Source organism: Canis lupus, chromosome 4 (assembly GCF_011100685.1).
Source record: "Canis lupus familiaris isolate Mischka breed German Shepherd chromosome 4, alternate assembly UU_Cfam_GSD_1.0, whole genome shotgun sequence".
Lineage (NCBI taxonomy): Eukaryota > Metazoa > Chordata > Mammalia > Carnivora > Canidae > Canis > Canis lupus.
In genome coordinates this window covers 6,584,123-6,602,638 of record NC_049225.1, presented here as the reverse complement: position 1 = coordinate 6,602,638, position 18,516 = coordinate 6,584,123, and the positions used below count along the sequence as shown (strand labels likewise).

General features: G+C 40.5%; 1 long non-coding RNA gene across 1 annotated transcript; it reads left to right on the top strand.

Annotated features, from left to right (window-relative positions):
- Positions 1-52: 52 nt before the first annotated feature.
- On the top strand, positions 53-17,373 carry LOC119871609. The gene is made up of 3 exons (XR_005357532.1): positions 53-334; positions 16,525-16,661; positions 17,183-17,373. It is a non-coding gene; the product is annotated as an uncharacterized LOC119871609 (long non-coding RNA).
- The last annotated feature ends 1,143 nt before the right edge of the window (positions 17,374-18,516 follow it).

Below are 18,516 nucleotides of genomic sequence, written 5' to 3'. Positions count from 1 at the left end.
TTGTTGTTGTTTTTTTAAGAAAGTCAATCTCTGAATGGGCATTGAGGGTTGCTTTTGGAGCTGGTCCTTCCAGGCTAGTTTTAAGACAGGAGTCAGGAAGACTATGACTCCAACTACAGATCCCTACCTCCCTAGACTGGTATGCCAAGAGAAGGAGAAAAAAATAATAATGCCTTGTTTATGTATAATCCACCTAGTAGGGATATACCTGAGACAAGAATGATAATGGAGAGAAATTTCTACATAGCGACTTTTGATGACTGCGTGGTAGAGACCTCCTGCTCTACTTCTATTTGGGGTTTTTAGGACTACTGTGGCACCACATGAGATGCTGGTATGTATCTGTTGGGGAGAGGACATGATTTACATCCTTCTCCTCTCCCCTTCCTCAAACCCCAAATTGATTTTACCAACTCTAGAGATCTCAGTGCAATTTTATGAATACCTGTTCCCCATCTGCTCCCACCAGTTAGAGTAAAGGTAGGCTCCATTTATGTTACAATCTTTTGGGTGGATTGAACATTTTGGCATGCCATTATATCAATAAATTTTAATGGAGTCATCATTGTGGGAAAGTTCTAGAAAGAGGATAGTTGAAAATAAGTTTCTGTTGGAGCACCTAGGTGGCTTACCAGGTTAAGTGTCTGCCTTTGGCTCAGGTCATGATCCCAGGGTCCTGGGATGGAGCCCCGCATCAGGCTCCCTGATCACCAGGGAGTCTGCTTCTCCCTCTCTATTTGCCCCTCCCCCCACTCTGGCTCTCTCAAATATAAAAATAAAATCTTTTTTAAAAATAAGGTTCTGTTTCCAAGATGGCATAGACAAACCTTTCCATATTACTTCCAATAATTACAATGAAAAATTCTGGATATTATATAGAAAAAAGCAGAAGCAGACTTTGAAAGGTGGAGAGAGGCAGACTGGCTAAAAGACTTTGGGGCATGAAGACAACACAGTGATGAGTTCCCTGGGTTTCCTTTGTTTCAAATTTAAGTCTGGGTGCTGAAGAAGCCAACAACATAGAAACATCAACAGGCATAGAGTTTTTTAAAACAGGAGAAGAAAAGAAAAAAGTCCTTTAAAATGCCTGGTCTCTCTGGCCAAAGAGAAAACTCTCAGAAATAACCACTCTACTGCAACGTGCCCCACCATCCTCGACCACACACACCTGTACATAAATCCATGGCTTCATCCCACATATGCCAGCAAAAGCTGAGTGAGGTGTCTAGACTTCCACCCTCCCAAGAATATAACAAATCACTACAAACTCCCATGGAGCTGTGTCAGGGAAGGCAGAGATTTTCGTCCCCACCAAGCAGGAAGAAAGCTGCTCTCCCCACAGAATTAGTAAAAACCATATGAGCAATCTGGACTTCTACTAGTGTACTTACCTGGACCCAACAGAAACAAGGAGCTTCTTTTCTTCACCCTCTCAAGTATCAGTAGAATGGAAGATTGGGAATCTGGACTTCTACTGCAATTTCAAAGGGATGAGGCTACATATACCCCAGCCCCTACCTTTGCCACAGTGGTGTGACAGGAAGCCAGCTAAGCCAGAAGGTATGAATAAGATGCAGTCTTCTAATATCCCAAATGTCTATGTTTCAGCTGAAAAATCACCTGTCATACCAGAAGCCAAAAAGATCTTAAGCTGAGTTAAAGAGATAACCAATAGATACCAATTCCTAGATGACAGAGTTGCTAAAATTATCTGACAGATTTTAAAGCATCCATCATAAGAATATTTCACAAGCCATTTCAGACATGCTTTTATTTAAAGTATTTTATTTATTTATTTGATAAGGAGAGAGAGAGAGAGAGAGCGAGCGCATGAGCAGGGGGAGGAGCGGAGGGAGAGGGCAAAGCAAGCTCTCCACTGAGCAGGGAACCCAATGCAGGACTCGATCCCAGGACCCTGGTATCATGAACTGAGCTGAAGGCAGACACTCAACCCACCAAGGTGCCCCCAGGCATGCTTCAGAAAAAATGAAAAAATAGAAAATTTCAGCAAAGAAACAGGATATGAAGAGCCAAATGGAAACTTTAGAACTAAAAAAATACAATAAATAGAATAAAAACTCAGTGAATGGACTTCACTCAAAAGCCATCGAATGAAGGAAAGATCACCTTTTCAAGAAACAATTGTGCAAGAATTGCATATCTACAGGCAAAAAGGAAAACAAAGAAAAACATTGTCTCATATCTTTTACAAAAATGAATTAAGGACTTAAATGTAAAACCCAAACTATGAAACTTTTAGGGGGAAAAAAAGAAGAATATTTTCAAGACCTAGAGCGGGCAGAGTTCAGGCACAGAACTGACACCAAAAACAAGATCCATAAAAGGAGAAACTGGTACATTTGACCTCATCAAAATTTAAATTTTACTCTGAAAACATTTCTTTTATGACAACAAAAATATTTCATTGCAAGTAATTCTTTGGTTCAGTACAAATAAGAAATATCTGTAAAATGGAATTTTGGAGCAAAGAGTCATTAGAATTTTCTTTCACATCTATGCAAAGATGTGGTGGTCATGGAGTTCTAACCCCTGTATACATGAAGACCTTCCACCCATCAGGGGTCCAGGGTGTTGTGTTTATTTTTGCACTTACAAATCACTTCAAAGTCCTTGTGATAACGTTTGGAAGAGAAAGTCCTTGGGATGACAATTGGTCCCTGATGAGGGAAAACGGGTTGTCAAGAGACATGGTAATTTATTCTCAGGGCCAAGAAGATCAATTCTCAGCCTGCTAGATTCCCCCATTGATGTTTTCCACATTACTAGGCTAATAACTAATAAAATGTAAATAGAAATATAGAGAATGTGATTCACAGTTCTCAGTGTGTAGTTCTGCTATATGAAATCCAAAGCTCATATTAAATATTTAATATAATTTCCTTAAAAACTACAAAAAAGGAACCCAATTTAAAGTTCTTGATCAGTCAATTAAAATTAATTTTCTATGTATCATTGTCATAAATGTAAAAGCTTGAATAATAAAACTTCTATCAGGGGATGCCTGGATGGCTCAGAAGTTGAGCACCTGCTTTCAGCCCAGGGCTTGTTCCTGGAGTCCCAGGATCGAGTCCCGCACCAGGCTCCCTGCGAGGAGCCTGCTTCTCCCTCTGCCTATGTCTCTGCCTCCCTCTCTGTGTGTGTCTCTCATGAATAAATAAATCAATATTTTTAAAAAATAAAATAAAGCTTCTATCAGGAAGCATAGAAAAAGATCTTTGCACACCTACTTTAGGCAAGGACTTCTTATAAAATAAGAAGCCCTAGTCATAAAAAACGTTATAAATTGGATTATACAAAATTAAAAAGATATAATTAAGACAATAAAAAGGCAAAACACAAACTCTGAAAATATTCCTAATGCGTATACCTAATAAAACACTTTTATTCAAAACATACTTTTTAAATCGCTCTAAACCAGTAATTAAAGGAACAAAGAGCTCAATTCTTAAAATAGCAGACAAAATCTCTAAAAGACCCTACAGAAAAGAAGCTATATCAATGGCCAATAAATACAAGAAAAAAAGTGCTTAAAAACTATTGGAGGGGAATTTAAATTAAATTATAATGAACTACCATTTGCATACACCAGGATGGCTAAAATAGAAACAGACTGGTAATACTAAATGTTGGCAAAGTTGTGGAACACGTGAACTCTTATACACTGTTGGAGGGGTGTAAATATTATTGCCCAGCCACCCCAGAGAACTGTTTAGCATAGATAAAGTTAAATATACATCTACTCTATGACAGAGAAATTCCATGCTTAGGTGTTTGCCTCAAATAAGTGAAAACATATACCCACAAAACAGCTTTATACAGAACAGCTCCAAACTGGAAATAACCCAGTGTCTGTCAATAAGAAAACAGCTAAAGATATTGTAATATATTCATACTCAGAAATCAAAAATCTCCTACTAATATATGCAACAATATATTTCAAAAATATCATATTGAATGAGAGCAGGCAAATGAAAAGGAGAGGAAGAGGATGTCATAATACTTGATGGATATGACATTCAAGGCAGGTGAGAGTAAGTGATGCTAACATAGTTCTGAAGGTGGGGAAACTTAGCAGAGAGAGGCATAGGAAACATTCCGGGGGGGATCCCTGGGTGGCGCAGCGGTTTAGCGCCTGCCTTTGGCCCAGGGCGTGATCCTGGAGACCGAGGATCGAATCCCATGTCGGGCTCCTGGTGCATGGAGCCTGCTTCTCCCTCTGCCTATGTCTCTGCCTCTCTCTCTGTGTGTGATTATCATAAATAAAAAAATTTTTTAAAATTTTTTAAAAAAATAAAAAAGAGAAACATTCCGGGGTTGATAGACTCATTATCTGGTTTACACAGTGGTTACAAGGTTATACACAAGTGACAGACCTCACCAATCTGCATATCTGTGTGTTTTACTCTATGTAAACTATCCCATGAGTCATAAACTGAGGAAATTAACAAATATGTTGTGAAGAGCAAAGTGCACACAGGTAGTCATGGCCTCTATCTATATGCCAAGCATTGTTGCGTGACTTGAAAGCTAAGGGTTCCTCCAGGAAATCCTCATAGCAGTCCTCGGATTTAAATATGGTTACCAGATTACAAATGGCAAAATGCAAATTTATTATGTTGATACCAGTTAACATTTTTAAAAAATAGGAATCCTAAGACTCAAAACATTTCTCAACTTATCCAAGGTAGTACAAATGACAAATAGTGACATTGGTATTTAAATCTGAGACTTAAGACATCGAAATGGCCAACAGACACACGAAAAAATGCTCAATATCACTCATCACCAGGGAAAACAAATCAAAACCACAATGAGATACCACCTCACACCAGTCATAATGGCTAAAATTAATAAGTCAGGAAATGTTAGATGTTGGTGAGGGTTTAGAGAAAGGGGAAACCTCTTACACTGTTGGTGGGAATGCAAGCTGCAGCAGCCATTCTGGGAAAGAGTATGGAGGTTCCCCAAAAAGTTGAAAATAGGCTACCCTCTGACCCAGCAATGCACTACTGTGTATTTACCCTAAAGATACAAATGTAGTGATCCAGCGGGGCAGCTGCACCCCAATGTTTAGAGCAGCAAAGTCCACGATAGCCAAACTATGGAAAGAGCTCATCTGTCCATTGACAGATGAATGGATAAAGAAGATATGGTATATATAGACAATGGACTAGTACTCTACCATCAAAAAGAATGAAATCTTGCCATTTGCAATGACATGCATAGAATTAGAGTGTATTATGCTAAGTGAAATAAATCAGAGAAAGACAATTATCATATGATCTCACTCATATGTGGAATTTAAGACACAAAACAGAGGATCATAGGGGAAAAGAGGAAAAAATAAAACAAGATAAAATCAGAGAGGGAGACAAACCATAAGAGACTCTTAATTATAGGAAACAAACTGAGGGTTGCTGGGGGAAGGGGTAACTGGGTGATGAATATTAAGGAGGGCATGCAATGTAATGAACACTGGATGTTACATAAGACTGATGAATCACTGGCCTCTACCTCTGAAACCAATAATACATTATATGTTAATTAATTGAATTTAAATAAAATCTTTAAATGTTAAATTGTATAAAATAAAAAGATTAAATTAAAAAAATAAAGTTTTCTGTTCCTCTAAGGGTGTAACTGAAAAAAAATCAATCAATCTGAGATTTATGTCTATAAAACAGAGTAGTTCTTTCTCTTCCACTCCCATGTCTAGCCATCTCTCAACTTCATTACCACAGTTTGGCCCAGCCAAAATGTTTTCTACACTGCAAATATTTCTACCAGCTCTCAGTTGTCTCTGTCTTCTGTGATATTTTATTTCCTTTTGAATTTGTATTATTAATACTTTGAGAGAGTGGGGGATGGGGGAGGGCAGGGGAAGAGGGAGGAGAATCCTAAAACAGACTCCCGGTTGAGCGCTGAGTCCAACAGGAGCTCCATCTCTTAACTCTGAGATCATGACCTGAGCCAAAATTATGAGTCAGACAGTGAACTGAGTCACCCAGGTGCCCCAAATTTTTATTATTAAAAGATAGTTGGCATACAATGTTGTATTAGTTTCAGGTGTATAGTGTATTGATTCAACAATTCTATACATTACTCAGTGTTTACCACATTAAGTGTAGTCGCCATCTATCACCATAAAACTTATTACAATATTACTGGCTATAAACCCTAATGCTATACACTTCACCTCTGTGACTTATTTTATGACTGAAAGTTCGTACCCTTTTTAATCCCCCTCACCTATTTTGCCCATCCTCCCATCCACCTCCCCTCTGGTGACCAACAGTTTGTTCTCTGTGCTACAATATCATTAACTGTATTCCCTATGTTGTACCCTCCATCCCCATGACTTATTCACTCCATAACTGGAAACCTGTGCGTCCCACTCTTCTTCATCCATTTTGTCCATATCCCCACCCCTTTCCCCCTCTGGCAACTAGTTTGTTCTCTGTATTTATGAGTCCATTTGAGCTTTTGGGGTTTTTGTTTGTTTCTTTGCTTTGTTTTGTTTTCTAAGATTTTATTTATTTATTCATGAGAGACACAGAAAGAGAGAGAGAGGCAGAGACACAGGCAGAGGGAGAAGCAGGCTCCTTGCAAGGAGCCTGATGTGGGACTTGATCCCAGGTCTCCAGGATCAGGCCCTGGGCTGAAGGCAGCGCTAAACCACTGAGCCACCTGGGCTGCCCCTATTTGTTTGGTTTTTTAGATTCCACATATAAGTGAAATTATGTGGTATTTGTCTTTCTCTGTCTGACTTATTTCACTTAGTATAATACCCTCCAGGTCCATCTATGTTGTTGCAAATGGCATTCTGTGTGTGGTGTGTGTGTGTGTGTGTGTGTGTGTATCATATCTTCTTTATCCATTCATTCATCGGTGGGCACTTAGATTTTTTTCTGTGATATTTTACAAGATATACTTTGCACCCTCCATTCTTAAAATTCGATAATCAGTTCTCTTATAAGCTCAGCCTCTTGCCCTGGGTTAGGAGCATCATTCCATATGCTGGGTTCTTCTACAGATGAACAGGGCAGGTTCTTTGTTGAAATCCACATTTTTTTAAAAATTTATTTTTAAGTAACCTATACACCCAAGATGGGCTTGAATGTACTACCTTGGGATCAAGAGTTTGCATGCTCTCCTGACTGAGCCAGCCAGGATTCCCCGAAATCTGCATCTTAAACACCAGAAGGATTACTACTGTTTCATCTCATTCTCTTTGGTGTTTCACCTTTGATGACAAGGCCAGGTTGGATGTTAAAGCTTTTTGGAAGAAGGAAATGTTGCCTTACTGAATATAAAGCAAAGTGAATGCCATAAAGAGGACCCCCTGATGGGAATGGCCAGCTGGACTCCAACTATTCACCCAAGACTCATTCTCTAAGTCATATTGCTGACACTGCATTCAAGCAATGACAGCACCTTTAACATTGCCCCCATCACTATGCTGAAACCATGATGCCAGGAGAGACCTTTTGTTCCTGTATAATTCCACTCACTGACCTGAGTGTCTGTTCTTGTTCCAGAACCACGTCTTTATTACTGTCACTTTCTAATGCTTTCATACCTGATGAGAAAGCTGCTGACGCTTGAGTGGATTATATTCTGCATGACTGCCTGATCTTTCTACCCGTTGTTAATGAAAAAACATGACCCTTTTCAATTCTTTAATTCAATTAATGCCCTCTATTTTCATGTCACAAAATCAGGTCAGTTAATCAGTTGCCAGCTTGCTGTGCTTAAAAGTTCAGGAATACAGAAAATAGACAATATAGTTCAAAGAGATGAATGATCTATTGTTTTATATGGCACCCAGATGGGTATGACAGAGGCAAATGCACAGAAAAAAACATCACATTAGTACAAAATCTGACCAGCACTTTTATAATACTAAGCACAAGGTATGAAGTGAGGGGTGGAGATGGCTAGAGAACTGGAAAAGTGGTTTTTTGAAAGACAGCCACTGCCCTGGCCCTCAAACTTCAGAATATCCTGTGCTGGTCCCCCTTGGGTCACCTTTTATCCCATGTGGAGGAAATCTGCAGGACCAAGGACACATGCCCACCTGAAACCCATTGTCTTTCCTTCTGTACCAAGATCTGTATACCTAGAACCACAGAATTCCTTGCCCAATGGCCCTGAGTCTACTTCCATGGCTTGGATGGCTTCTTCCCTGGATCCATGTCCAAGGTCAGACCATCCCAGCAGCATGTATTTGTGGGCATGATAGGTAACCTAGGGATGGCTATTGGCAGAGGATTTCGGTGGAGTTAGAAGTTGGGATTAACATGGTCCCTCATGGTATAAGAGACAAGCAAAACTAAAGGGAGAAGAGGATAAGAAACAGGACAGGGACTTGGGCCTGGGTACCAGCTCTCTGCATACAGACATGTTCTGGCCCAAACATCCAAGCATTCTCAGTTGAAATCTGGATTTCTAAAGCAGAAGAATATAACATATTCTGTTTACCTGTTTGATAAGTTGATTTATGACATCTACACATGGTTTATGTGAGCCTTTGGTATCATTCTTGGCTCTGCTATTTAGAGACAAGCCTACAGAAGAGGGCTCTGTATGGAGCATGGCCCCTGCCATCCATAGGCCCCATAGATGCCTATGGACAGTGGGCATCTCTGGAGGCATTTATCTAGGACATAAGTATAGAAAGACGCCCTTCTAACACATGGAGCTTGGTTGTAAGTGAGCAAGCTGAAAGCAGGCTGAACTGAATAGCCCAATTCAAGGGCTATTGAAAGAGTTTAAGGAAAAGATGACACAAACTTAAAGTAAGATGGTGACAGGGAATAGAGAAGAAGAAACACAGTAAAGCAGTATTTCTGAGCTTGCAGGAGACAGTCTTGGGGAGCTGATGTGCGGTCCTTCACAGAACAGCATTTCAGGCACAGTGGTTCCTGTGTAGAACCATTTGCTCCAACATCCCACCTGGAGTCATCTGCTGTTGCTGCTGTAACAAATTACCACAAATTTAAAGCCTCAAAACAATACAAATGTATTATCCTACAGTTCTGAAGGTTAGAGGTCTGACATGGGTCTCACTAGGCAAAAATCAAGCTGTTGGCAAAACTACATTCCTTTTTGGATGCCATTTAGGAAGATCCATTTATTTGCCTTTTCCAGCTGCTGGAAGTTACCCACATCTGGTGGCCAAAAATCCCTTCCTCCATTGTCAAAGCCAATGATGTGATGGCAGGCTGTGTCAGTTTCATGGCACATCACTTGGATCTCTCTGCCTCCTTCTTCCAGTTTTAAGGACCCTTGTGATTATGTAGGCCCCACCTGGGTAACCTAAGATCCATAGGCCTAATTTAAAGCCAGCTGTTTAGCAAACTTAACTCTCCCTTGTCCTGTAAGATAACAAACTCCAAGATTCTGGGGACTGGGACGTGGACATCCGTGGCTTTGGTTTTCTACCTGCCATATCATCTTAGCGCTTGCTTCTCACCATTGTGGGTCCTGTGGCTGGGATCACTCATCAGGAGCGAATTGGTGAAACTTGCCTAACACAAGACATTTTACCACTTCCTAAAATTGAAAACAAAACACATTTAATTGTGTTTTAGAACTCAGTATGGTATTACCTATGACCCTCAAGTGTTCCAAGTAATCTGGAGCTGTGGAACCCCCAGGCCTCGTCTGCCTATGGCTGGGTAGATGACACTCTTTGTAGGTTTCAAAGGTGCCTCTTTTCTCTAAATCCTTTTTCCTAACAGACCATAGTTATAAGGTCCTTTCTGTGGGCTAGAATCCTGCTACTCCAGAGATAACCTGTTAAAATCTAGTCCTCTGTACTTGGTTAACAGATTATCTTACATGCAGTGCAAAGAATGTGGCCCTTACAGACACTGTCTTTTGACATAAGGGGGACAAGTAAAGAGGAATGTCTACGGTGTGTGGTGGGGTGCTCTGAGGGTTGTGGTGGATGATTCTAGGGTGCACATGGATATATGAACATAGGAAGAGAGGACAAAGAATGGGAAGCCCTACAGGCAAAACTGGGTGACAGAGTTCTGGAACTGGCCTTACTGGGAACCAAAGTCTCCTGCTCCCATGTCATTTTTCCTACAGGCTCTTTTTGCCTATCCCCTAGGCATAGGAATGAGGTGCATTGTTTTCATAGTTTTTCTGCTTTCCCTACTTGGGAATTTAGCTCTGGAACTAAGGTAGAATCCTGTGGAGCTGCGGACTGCATGCTCAGAGAAGCAGACATGCACAATGGGAGTGCCCAAAACACAGCCAGCCTTCACACTGTTCTCAGATGCAGCCCCCCAGCCTGACAGCAGAGCTGGGAGTGCTTCACAGGATCCTATGTAATAGTTCACATGGAAGCTTTTCAGACAGACCAGTAACGGGGTACGATGGAGAGAGAGTATTGGATTTTTCCAATGCTTTCTGTGCATGAATATTTTCAGAGATTGCTTTGTTTCTGGCTCTGTAATGAGGAGGCTGTAGAACATCTGAGATTTACTGAGGAGTTATTAGTATTTATGATACAGTTTATATCAATTCCCTCTTCCACATCTTTCTCCCAAAACTGAGAAATACAATTTTGAAAAATATATTGAATGTGTTAAGGGGATTGCAAATTGAAACTTGCTAGGAACACAGAGAATAAAGGAAACCTCACATGGCTTCTTTTTATGATGAAAATCACTCACCCAAATTGTGCATGCAAAGTACAATACTTCAGATTACAAGGTAAATAGCTAAATATCAAATTTATTATCTCATATAACAGTGGCGAGAACTATAACAAAAGAAACTTTACTTTTTCATTATATGCTAATTTCACTTAACATTTTAAAATTCCAAATGGATCAGCTGGACTTTTTGGCTAAATAACCTATTTTTGTTGAATTACAGTAATTTCGAGGACTATTCTTTCACCTAATATCTCAATTAGTTTTCCATATTAACCTCCAAAGACACAGCTCACAATGGTTGTGATGTCATAGTTGCCATTGGCCTAGTTACCAGAGTGGAGCTGGGGCTGTGGGAAGGGCATCGCTATGATCAATGCTGCTACAGAAGTGAGGCAAATCTTTGCCTTGATTGCAGAAAGGAACACCAAAGAGCTCAGTGTCTATTTCATGTCCTCCAGATTTTATCTTATTCCTTTCACCCTTTTTTCCCCTTTGCTTTATTTCATTGCTATTACAAATACACACTATTTGACTTTATTCATATAAAGTTCTAGAACAAGTGAAACTAAACTATGTTGAAACTAATCATGATAGTAGTTGCCTCTGTGTGTGTGTGTGCTGATGACTGTGAAGGGTGATGGGAAGATCTTATACCTTGTTTCCATGGTGGTTGCATTTGTCAAAGTTATCAAAATGGACACTTACATATGTATTTAGTTGTGCATAAATCTGTCTAAACACTGGGTTAATGTAGTGCTTTCTGATAAACGAAATGTAGTGATGGAGCCTACTAACCACATTCTTCCCTTTTCTCCTCCTCTTACCTTCTTCATCTGAACTGAATAGTCTACCATCTCTTGACAACTTTGGCATACCAAATAGAGGGCAATTTCCAGCAGATACCATAAGTTGCCTAATAAGAATAATGAAGAGGAGTTTGGGATTTGTAGTTGGTCATTGGCTTAAGATTTCTGAAGCAAGAGGAAGGACCCAGGCAATTGTGGCTCTTTGCTGCATTGTCTTGGGTGAGAATCTCACCCTAATGCATGCTCACCCTAATGGTCGGAAGAGTTCAATTCTGTCAAGATTAACTGACTAAGGGACACTCCTTTTGGAGTGTGAGACTATGTATTCCCAGGGCCTATCTCACATGTTCTTAAAGAGAAGACACAACAATCACACCTTAGCAGAAGTCGAACCACAGCCAAGATTCTATGAGTCGCTCATTTTATTTTGCCAGGTGGAAGTACTATTTGGGGTCCCAGGCATTTAACTGAATGGTAATCAGGATCAAAGGCTGTTTCCCTAGTGTGGCAATTATTACCCTTCTAAGTTCCTGGGGAGGACACAGTAATAATCATATATCTTATCCTCGCCAGAACCAACAAAGAGATCTGACCCAATATCAGGTCATGTTTGCCAAGCGTGTCGGCATTGGTGAATGTGGCTTAGATCTGCAGGGAAGTTGACTTCCTAATACTTAGCTGCAGAACTGAATATTAACTTTCCATCCAGTGCTGGCCACCACTGCCCTCCACCACAGAGGCAAGGCTTCTGTAGCCTAGCTTCCCTCAGGATTGACAGAAAGTAGGAGAGTTCTCTAAAGTCAGGTTCTCATCCAAGGGGGAAAGAAGAGGAGGATGAAAATAATGCTCAGTTTTCTCAAAGTCCCAGTGGATAAGCCCCTTCTTTTCCCTGGGTGAGGATAGGAGTGTTATGTTAATGGAGATATATGTATATTGATTGGGCCTTTGATTTTCTGTAGTTCTGATGCTTTGACACCTGGGCCTTGCTAACACTGGACAGACCAGTCCTCCCAGAGTTAGACAATTCTCACAGGTAGCAAACTAGCCCCCCGCCCCAGCTCACCTTTAAAATCCAACCAACCAACTCCTCGAGCCCATCCCTCCACTTCCTCTATGGGACTCTCATTCTGGACTATGTCTCCCTGCCCTAATCACCCGGGGCCAGGTATCTGACAACTGGGGACAGCCTCTCTGCCTCAGAGCCTTGAAATTATTCAAACTAGCCAATCCTGAGCCTGCTTTTATCCTGCCTCTTCTGTTCCTTCCCAAAGAGACCATATTCAAGGCTCTTGCTCACAGTGTCCCTCTCCCTCTGCTTTGTGACTAACCCTGAGGCTTCCCCCTGGCCCCCATGGTCTGGTGTGCCCCCAACTCTTGGGAACTGTAACAAAGTATCATTTTAATGGCAATGTCTCCCAAACTGCTGGAATGACCTCCCAAACTGCTGGACTGACTTACCTCAATAATAATAAGACCTGTATTTGAAAATAAGTTCTGTCCACATGAAGGTAGGGAGGAAGCACCCCTCAGAGTAACATCACTATGGGCCCCTGATTGTCCATGCTAGGATTCGTTTCACTGCTGGAAGCTGTTCCTGTCTTCCTGCTCCAAATTCTGTTCCAGTTAATAAACCTGGTTCCATCGCCTTGGTGGAAGTGGGAAGCAGAGTCATGGGACATTTGAGGCTCTGGCATCAGAGTAGACCTGGGTCTCATCCCAGCACACCCTATCACTGTGCACTGGGGTGACTAACTCACCTCCACTCTTCCTGCTCTCTGGGTGATGGGAGTACTTCCTCCATGGGGTTGTTCTGGGACAGAAACGCTCAGTGAGTTTGGTCCTCCCAAAATAAGTTCATCCCATGTAAGGAAAACAGTATCCGACAGAATTAGTTGGACCCTTCTAGCAACTGCTTCCTTGTTTCTGCTTCTTTCTGTCCCCATCCCCTCATAACTCCTTGGTCACTTTGGCTTCCCTGTGTGTTTGTCTTTCTGGGGACGGTGGCTTTGAGCACCTCACCTCTGGTCTTGGCATCACCCAGCAGCAGTCTGTGCCTGGCTGTTGGACCACAGACTCAGACCTGGCTGCTGCTTGTTTATTTTCAGGACAGACCTTGTATGCCTGCGGGTCTTATTTCTGTTCTTGTCTGCTCAGCAAACTATTAGTCCATTTCTAAGGAAGAGGTGCTGCTGACATCAGAGGCTCTGTGTCGTGAGGGCATGGGGGATTAGTGAGTCTTCAGGGCCTTGTTGTGTCCCCATAGTCAAAGATCCATGAACATGGTAAGAATTTGTGGCTGTCATTAAGCTCATATATATAGCATTTGTTGTATCTAAGTCATCCACTTAGATTAAACTTTTAAAATAAGGAGTAATTTTGGAGAGAATTGTTTAAGAAGGGATAAAAAGGGGAGTTAGTCATTTCTTGTAATGGAGCATGATATTATCATGTGGCTGTGATGTTAATAGGTGCCTAATGCTGTGTAATCCAGTGCATTCTTGTGCCTGGGAGGCTGAAATCTGTACTCGCTTTGTAATTTTAGGCAAATGAGGTAATGGCATTTATTGATCTATTGATCTGTTCCCTCCAAATATGAAGCAATAAGAAGAAAGCGAAAATGGAATATATTGTCCTAGAGAACAAATAAGAGAAAGATGGGCTGTCTTATTTTTCTCACTTAAGTTGAAAATGATGCCATATTTTTCTAATCCAGCTCATATGTGAATCAATATTGCTGACAATGAATCACCAGAAAATCACCCATGGTTCTTAGTGATAATCACACATCACACTTGGGTTTAGGAACTGCAGGCTGTACATATTTCCTACATGACATAGAGCAGTAAGGATTTCGGTTTTATACAACTGTTTATTTTCTCTTTATCCCCACTCCTTACCCAGGGACACCCAGGGACCTGGGGGCTGATGTAAGCACAGTGGACATTTCCTGTAGATTTTCTGCTTCACAGCCAGTCCTCCTGAGAAATCTTCCCTGTAAAAGACTTCAGAAATGCTGAATTGTATATACCGTGTTCACTGCATTTTGTTGTTTGATTGATATAGGCAATCATCCACATGAGTGAAGTTTTGTTCTTTTTTTGTGGATTGTTGATTTAAGCTTTTAAAAACAAGATTAAAACTGAATGCGATCACATTGTTTAACAAAGAAGTCAAGTAACCATAGAGAGCATGGCAAGTGGAAAGGTCCGTCTGTATTTGACTTGGCCAGCTCCCACTCCTGTCCAGTTTGAGGTGCTGCAGAGTGTGATTTGAGAACGTAGTGAATGGTCCCCCCACCCACTCCCAAATATCTTCCCCTGGCCTTGCCATACTGAACAGAACTATTTGCTGAGCTAGAAAGGTAGCACACAAAGAGGCGATAATTTATTAACAACATGGCATAAAACGTTTCATCCATGTACCTTTTGCTTCAGTCTGTTTCTCCAGTCTAGAATGACTTCCCCATCTTATTTATCTATCCTTCAAATTTTAATTCAAACCTTTCCAGACACTCCCTCTTCCCACCATGAAGATTAATCCTGTCTGCTTCCTTGAATGATGTCTGATATCTTAGTGAGCATGAACTGTGTCTCTGTTGCCCCTACTGTGCCCATTATGGCACAGTCTTTCAAACACACTACAAGCTCAGCCACGTTCTTGAACTGGATTTATTTTATTTTATTTTATTTTATTTTATTTTATTTATTTTGTTTTATTTATTTTTTTAATTTATTTTTTATTGGTGTTCAATTTACTAACATACAGAATAACCCCCAGTGCCCGTCACCCATTCACTCCCACCCCCCGCCCTTCTCCCCTTCTACCACCCCTAGTTCGTTTCCCAGAGTTAGCAGTCTTTACGTTCTGTCTCCCTTTCTGATATTTCCCACACATTTCTTCTCCCTTCCCTTATATTCCCTTTCACTATTATTTATATTCCCCAAATGAACTGGATTTAATTAAGATAAAGACAAAGACAGCACCCTCTAGGGTGCTGGCTACCAGGACAGAGTACTCCTGCAATGCAGCAATTAGCAAAGTCAACAATAAATTGCCTATAGAGAAATCATTGAGAAATAAAGGTTATATTATGCAGAATAAACTCAGAAGGAAACAAAGATAAAATACAATGTGTTGGGGGCTAGTGCATTGTTTGCTACGTGAAGTGCTCATGTTGGGTTATTTAGAGATGCATTTTCTATACCAGCTGCCACCCAAATGGCTCCCACCTCCTTCAGGTTAGCTTGGCCTCTAAGGAGAAAACAATGACAAAATCTTAATTTCCAGCCTCTCCACTTTCTGCATCCACACAGAAGCTGATCATCTCCTACACTCCCAATTCTCTTTTCCAGGCAACTGTGGAACCAACAAAACAAGATCTTTCTTCAAAGAAATCACAGTGTGATTGGTGATTAGCTTATAGCTTTTTTCTCTGTTGACAACAACCAAAGAGCTAATTAACTGTCCATTACTTCAGAATTTTTAAAAGATTTTCATTCTATTTCTCTCATGGGCAAGAGCAGGGGGAGGGGCAGAGGGAAATACTAACTTCACATGACATAACTGTGCCATTTTGAGTGCTGATCATTTATAATGGAGAAAGATAAGCCCACAGTCCCCTCTGCTACTCAGATCTATAACTGTATCCCATTGCAGCCTATAGCTACTTTTCCCTCCTCCATCCTGTGAACTTCCCATTTGCTTCCCTTTCTCATGCTGTAAGTAGAATTAGCTCTGGGAGGATAGGCAGGTGGAAGAGAAAGTAGGAAAAGAAGGAGGACTGTGAGTAGTCCCACCAAAGCCCCCCTTCTCACGAGTAGAAAACATGTCCTGCAGATTGCTTGCCTTCCTACACTTTTTCTTTTTCTATCCATACTCATGACTAATTCTCCACACAAGCTCCCCATTAATTCATGTGTTAAGTCACGGAGCAGACACCAAAGTGCATTTTTGATTGATGGCATTTTGTTGAGTCAGATTGTCACATGCTATAATTACTATGAAGATCTTTGTGTGATTTACAGCTGCCTGTGGAAGAAAAAAATCTCAATAGCATTGTTTTCCCATTCATCATTGCTCTGATGCTGGCAAATCAATTCAAGTACAATCTGCTATCAAAATGAGAAAAAATTTAAAAAATAAGAAAAATCTCTTCGGACATGTAAGTTTCATATTAATCATGTTAGAACTGGACATTTTTCCTTGCTACATAAGGGTTTACTAAGGGCTTTAACTCAAAAGATTTCTAATTTCCTCTAAATTTATTTAGAGTCTACATGTGTGGGATTTTATTCTTCGTTAATGGATACAGAAAGACAAAGTGAAGAAGAAAACAATCTAAGTGATTGTTTTTCCAGTAAAAGCCATCCCCTCAAGTCAGAAGGAAACCTCTTTAAAATTGAGTGGGAATACTTCTGAGGCTTCTGCTTGCAGATGCTTTCTCCCTCACTACTGTCTACTGTAGGAATGTCTTATAGGCAGGCTTCCCCTAGGTGCTGCTGCTGTTGTCATAGACAACTTTACCATGTATTATGTGTTGAATTGTGCCCCCGCCCCAGTTCATATGTTGAAGTCCTAACTGCCAACACCAGAATATGACATTATTGGACTTAGGGTTTTTCTCTTATTTGGAGATCAGTAATCACTTTCAAGTGTGGTCATTAGCGTGGGCTCTCATTCAAGGCTGCTTTGGGGAAATATGGACACAGAGCCTCATGGGAGAAACCCCTTGTGAATGTGAAGATTTACAAGCCAAGAAGAGAAGCCTGGAACAGATCCTATCCTCACAACCCTCAGAAGAAAACAGCCTTGCCAATACCTTGATTTTTGACTTCTGGCCTTCAGATGCAACACAATAAATGTCTATTGTTGAAGCCCCCATTTTGTGGGACTTTGTTATGGCACCTGAGCAACAAATACACTGTGTACTTTAATACCATATCGCTGTGAGTAATTAACAATGACCGAACTGAAGCTCAGATAATGGGATGAACAGATTCACAGAGTAAGTACCATTCCTCCATTCATAATGTTAATGTCAAAAAGAGTCCTTACTGGTCTAACAGCACCTTCTGCAGAAGAAAAGAAATAGCCTCATATTAAGCATATTTATCACCAATGAGATCATTATAATTGTATTAACTAGCATTTCTTCAAGTATGTATGGGTATCAGGCATAGTTCTAAACTCTATGCGTATTACCTAATTTAATCCTTACCATAATCCTATGAGGGAATTATATGATCACCTCCATTTTATAGCTGAGAAAATTGAAGCACAAAAAGGCAGAGAATTTGCCCAATTTCACACAAATATGACAGAGCCAAGTTTGTCCATGTGCTTATAAAGAAGTTAGAGGAGGCAAAGAAATGACACACATTGGGGAGTTGTTGTCTGAGCTGAGCTGAAAGCCTATGTCTTCTGCTTGGATGTCACTTTATTTCCGCATCATCACATCAGATAACCATAATCCTCACAGATACAATCTTCACAATGAAGAAGTTAAATATGTGTCTGATAATTGGTAATAGATTTGGGGTTTGGGGAGTGTGATATTACATATACTTTACACCATATACCAAAGTGAATTCTTAATGACTTAGAGTGTTTAACCTAAAAACTTAAAACCATAAAGGACAAAGGAAAAATGAAGGACATGTATTTGTTCTCAGGATAGGAAGGATTTTATGAGAGTAAAAGCATAGAAAGGAACCATAAGAAAAAAAAAGATTGGTAGATCCAAATATAGCACATCTGCCCATCAATAAACACATAAAACACAAAGAAATAAACACAATGCAAAATCCGTTTGGAATATATATCATGACTGTTGGGGGGCGGAATTAAAATAAAATTTCTGGTCCATCCTGAGAAATACTCTCCACACACGTACAAAATAAAGATAACAGTTTTATTACTGAATTCACATCAGAACAGACTGCCACACACATCCCAGAGAATATGCTAATGGGATTATGAAGACAGAAAGAACACCATCTTGTCTATAAGCTAGCAGG